This window comes from Muntiacus reevesi, chromosome 10 (genome assembly GCF_963930625.1).
Source record: "Muntiacus reevesi chromosome 10, mMunRee1.1, whole genome shotgun sequence".
Taxonomy (NCBI): domain Eukaryota; kingdom Metazoa; phylum Chordata; class Mammalia; order Artiodactyla; family Cervidae; genus Muntiacus; species Muntiacus reevesi.
In genome coordinates this window covers 37,709,410-37,715,409 of record NC_089258.1, presented here as the reverse complement: position 1 = coordinate 37,715,409, position 6,000 = coordinate 37,709,410, and positions in this window count along the sequence as shown.

The window sequence follows — 6,000 nt, the reverse complement described above, 5'->3', positions numbered from 1 at the left end:
GCTTCTGGAACCTGCAGCTGCACATGACGTGTCCTGTAAGGTAACTCGTTTCTGATATTGTCCTAGAATAAACGCAGATCTTACTTTGCTTTAAGAAGAATAAATGCACATCTTATTTTCCTTTAAGGAAAATAAGTAATCCTAATCCTTTCCCTCCATCTTCTAGAAGATACACAAGATGTACCTTCCTCTAAACCTCATCAATATAATCTTCAGAATGCTTATTTATTTGCACTGAACGATGTGGAATCTCAAATCTAAAAATAAATAAAGTCTGAATCAGGGACAAATCCTAGTTATGAAAATTTTTAAAGAAAGCATAATACTGTTTTGAAGGATATTAATAAAAGTAATAGTTCGTAGAGTATAAATTTGCTGAGTCAAACAGCTATGGTTTTTTAATCTCATTTTCAGATTTTTTAGTTTTGTGATCTTAGATAATTCATTTGACATCTCTGAGACCCAGTTTTCTCATCTTAAAAAACAAGGAGTAGGGGATAATGGCAGTTATACATCCTCTTTATTATAATCATTACTAGTGATAAATGTGTATGAAACATTTAGCTTAGTGCCCGGCACAGGGTCAATACTCAATATAGTCTCAATACTCAACAAATCTAGCCAAATTATATTGTTCTATTAGTAAACTCATAGCTCATAAAACTCATAAAATAGAAACAATTCAAAATTCAGTACAAGTTTATAATTAAACCACTATGATTGCTACAATTTACAAATTAACTGTTAAGTGTAAATAAGGGTGGATATTGGATGGCAGAGATCATCAAGATCATCAGGTAAACAAGATCACCTATTTACCTGTAGGTAAACAGGAAAAAGTCGCTTTCTGCTGTCATGCTAGGTACGTGCTAGCTATTATATCAGGGGATTCACAGATTATTCTACTTATTCTATTTTAGAGTTCTTATTTTATTTTACAGACAGGACAGCTGTCTTAGACTTAGAGAAGTTAGATAAACTGTCCTAAGTTTTAGAGTTGAGAAGTGAGGTTTGAACCCAGATTCGCCGGACTTGAAAGCCTTTGATTTTAAAGAAGATTAGCACTTTGTCTTGTGTTTTTATTTACCCAGATCATTTTCTGCCACTGTCATATTTAATCTAGATAAGCAGTCAGAACATGAGTCCTGATCTGGGTGACCACACGTTATGCCAGGAAGTGTTGGGTTATATAATGTCCAATAGAACCATTTGTTGTGTTTCCTGTCTAAATTGACAGTGAAGTTCAAGAGGTCATAAAACATGGGCTGATGCAGCCTTTTCCTGAGACAGAAGCCTGATATGGAAACTAGAGCTCAGACAATTCTGTAGAGTTAAGTAGAATGAAAAATGTCAGGGAGGGTCCAGAGACATAGAGAATGATATTGAGGTCAGTGGCCTAAAGATCAGATTTCTCTGTGCCAGTTCCTGAGAGACGGGGAAAGATGTGGCCACTGGAATGCCCCAACAATACCAGCAAATTGGGTCACAGTGTCCTAAGATGGGATTGCAGGGCCATAAATGCTATTTTTAGAGATCCTAAGTTCTTACTCCAGGGAAACTTGTGGTTTTTGCATCATTGTAGGAGGTATGAAAAAAAAAAAATCAACCGATTGCTCCAATGTGTTTCCTCTCAAGGGTATTTTTGTCCCTGAGTTTTGAAAACTGATCAGTTGATGAATCATGGCTTTCACAAAACTAAACTTCATAGATCACAGCAGATCTGCATACATAGTAGGTGCTCCATAAATACTTGTGACCAATGAGACAGTTCCATGTCCAAGGGGGAGATCACAAAACTCAAGTGAAGCTCTAGTTAGCACCTCATGGGTACCAGTTCACTTTAACTCTTTAACATCTGTTTTCTTGTCTCTGAATCAGGGGTTAGAGTATTATTTAAAGTGAGAAACAGAGGTAACTATTATGAAACTACTATTTATATTTTCTATATAAATCTCTTGGGTTATTTATATGTTACTTATTTATAACTTATTTATAACTTATATGTTACTTATGTTATTTATATGTTATTTATATGTTACTTGAAAAAAGACTGGGGTCTACACGCATTAGGTCCAGTGCTTGGATTCAGTTAGCAGGATTATCAAAGAAGACCCTGCCATGATCCTTTTGATAGGCCTGCAATAAGTAACAGCCACCTGCCTTCTAAGGAGCTCTATTAGCTATACTTTTGAGACCCTTTTTCATTAGATGCTAAAACACTGTTCAACTGCTCAGTAACTCAAACCAGAAAGGTAGTAGGCATTTAAATTTTTAACTTAATTTAAAAAGAAAATTGCCTATTTTTATTGGGATGTAACTGATATATAACACGTAGAAGTTTAAGTCATACATCATCATGATTTGATATATGTATATATTGAGAAATAATTACTGGAATAAGTTTAATATCCATCATCTCACATAGTTGCTAATTTTTTTTTCTTGTAATGAGAACTTTTAAGATCTGCTCTCTTAGCAACTTTCAAATATGCAATGTGCTATTGTTAACGATAGAGACCATGCTGTTATTACATCCCCAGAACTTATTTATCATATAACTTGAAGTTTGTACCTTTTGACCACCTTCACTGGTTTCCCCCAGCCCTGCCACCCCTCATCTCTGGTAACCACGTGTCTATTCTCTGATTCTGTGAGTTTGGGGGGTTTGGAGGATTGTTTTTTAAGATTCCACATCTAAGTGAGATCACACAGCATTTGCCCTTCTCTGACTTATTTTAGTCAGCCATCGTTCCCTTTTCCTCATCACACACACCCAGCCAGTCACCTTCTCTATGAACGTCTACATCTCTATCTCCACTGTCCCTTTTCTAGTCCTCTTGGCCTTTCACAAAGACCTTCAAACTTGTCTGTTTACAGTTTTACTGTCTTCCAGACACTTCCTTACTTTGCAAATAGAGTGATCATTTAATGATGACATTAAAATACCATGTCTATGGGGGTCATGAAAACCCTTAGCTTAATATCCTAACAGTAATCTTGAGAAAGAAGAATGGAACTGGAGGAATCAACCTGCCTGACTTCAGACTCTTCTCTTGGCTTTTAAGACAAAATCCAAAACTTCTGAACATCATCACGAGATGCTACATGTCGGGACCCTTTCTTCTTTCATCGTGTCAGCTCTCCATCTTACTCTGTGCTCCAGCTCTACTGAACTCTGTTCCGTGAACTTTCCACGTGCCCCCCTTGTCTACAATGTAATTCTCCTAGTATATGTACCTTCGTTCATTCAACCCTTGGCATCTCAGTGTAAGTATCACCCCCTCACATAACTTGCTGAGTTCTTCATCAGCTGAAGAACCTCTGCTATAGCCTGTTAAATTTTCATGTACTTTCTTTATCAAATGTTTAGTACTTCACACATATTTAAAACTGAAAAAAAGTTAAAGCTTTAATAAATATATGAGTAAATTGAACTGTTTTTAAGTCATAGCTTGTATTTGTTTTTATAACAGAGATCACCCATGCCTCACAAAGCATCATTTCTTCTATCTCTAGAAAATGCCCTTCCTAAAAAAAAAAAAAAGGAAAATGCCCTTCCTTTCAGAAATTTAATGAATGAATGAATTTATATGAACTAAATTCAACAGCATACTTCATTAGTTCAAGTCTTCCTTTTCAGTGAGTGATGAGATATGCTCAAATACAGTTCAAACTGATTGTCAGTTACATTTTTAAAAAGTACACTTTTGGTGCTGGTGGCCAGTCTGAGAGCGAAGACCCTCGAGGAACCAGCAGATGAACATTAAATGAGGTCCTGTGTGTGCCTTCCCTGATCTCACTCTTTATCTCTGGCCTCTTAGGTTTGAGGCCTGGAAAATCTGGCTAGAATGATGTAAGGCTGTGAGTTAATTTATAAGATCACAGACAGCAAGAGAGTTGGTTTAATTGAAAGATATAATTACCAGGTGTTGAAGGTGAAGGGGTTCATTGATTTCACAGACACTCTGTTGACTGAACTATTCTTATTTTAATTTTTCATGACACATCAAGGAGGGGGATACCTGTGTGGGTCATGGGAACGAACCAGTCCTAGGCTTGCAGACACTTAGAATTCCACCCCGGGGGAAAACAATCTCTTGGAAGTGAAAAAGCCAGGTTGTTTTCTCCTGTTCAAAGCTCCTCTTTATAAAGGTCTGAGATGATTCTCATTGCCCTCTCAGGCTCTGCAAAGCCCCTCATAATCTAGCCTTTGCCTCCTTCTCTGCCTGCATCTTCAATACACTCCCCCATCCAAGTTGTGTCTGCCTCCGAAATTTTGAACAGATAATAATACAAATAGTAATTAATGCTATCATAATCATTTTCATTATTACAACTATTACTAATATTTACTGCACTCTAAGTACGTACAACACACTGGTTTGAGCATTCATTTGCTTTAGGCCTGATGACCCCGGTAGGTACTCTTCCCGTGACTTGTCCAAATTAGGCAGCTAAATCAAATCAAAACCTGGATTATACTGCCAGTCTGTGTGACTTCAAAATCTGTCCTTTAAACTCAGATTTTGCTTATTGAATCCTATTTTCTTACATCTTTACTTGCATGTTCTTTGAGGGTGAATAGTAAGTCTTCGTAACTGGTGTATTCCAAAAACCAGCAGAGTGCTGGGCAGTTAGGAGATACTCAGGAAATCTAATGGATGAAGAAATAGACAGATGAACTCTTCTTTCCCGGTTCAGTGATAGAAGTAGTGGTATCTAGTCAGGAAAGGTTGGCTCCACCATTATCATTGCCCAGGTAGAGATGCAAATGATAGCACTCCCTGAATAAGTGACTTACAGAGACGTCCCCAGAGATGGCTGGGTAAGCTCAGTGTAGTCTAATCTGAGGAGAAGCTGAGCAGCGGGTGGGAAGAGCTTTGTAGATCATCCTGCTTATCTTGGCTATACAAATCAGACGTTCTCCACCTTGATAATATACTTTTGAAACATAGGCATATCGATATTTCATGAGATCACCATGATATGCTTGGAATTATGAGAGCTTTTTCAAACTTGAGTGTAATCTACAAAACTGAGGATAAACATAGTAGCAGTAATAAAAATAAAAATAATAATAGCAACTAATTATTACATATCTACTATGTGTCTTGTGCTATCCAAACATTACCTCTCATCTCTCACAACAATACTATGAAGTATTAATTAATATCAGTTCTGTTTGACAGAAAAAGAAAAAACCTGAGAATAACTTTCCCCAAATTAGCTATTGCTTGAAAGAGTAGGGATTCAAATTTAGGTCTTTCTAACTCTAAAACTTTATCATACTTTTTCAGCAAATATATCACTATTTCAGCATCCTTTATTCTTATTTTTAAAATATTTTTTTAGAGTGTGGCTGTGACTAAAGGTGTATCACAGAAGATGAGAGTTTATGTTCAAAGCAGGGAGGCTGTTTTAATGGGAAAATGACCTTGAGTTTGAATGTCCCTGATGCTGCTGGCCCAAATTAGCCACATACCCCAGACTAGAGTAAAGGCTGACAGTTCAATTAACCAAATATGGGGAAAACAGCATTGATTAAGTAGGAATCTTCGAAAGTGCTTAATTACATTTCCTGGATAACTGAAGACATTTTGTGTTCCAGCCCATCTTAAGGAAAATCTAAATAAATCAGGCCCTTTGCAGAGGACAGATCACAGTGCATTTATTTCTGTATCCTTGAAGCTTACTTAATCAGGCTTTGCAGAACACACACCCTCTCTTCCTTGGCATCTGTACAATTATTATAGTGTTTAGTAATGATCTCTGATTCTTTAAAAGAGATTGTGTTCTAATGTTTCTAATGTTTTCTAATGTTTCTAATAGCCATGACATTGTAACACTTGAAGAAGTATATCACACCAGAGAATTTTATCTAATGATTGGAAATTCATAGATCTTCAATTTCATTCTTCTGAGTCTCAGAGATGGCTTCTTTTGAACTTGTTTTTGCCTTATTCTAAACCTCTGTTAAGTCCATTTGGGGCAATGGATGCA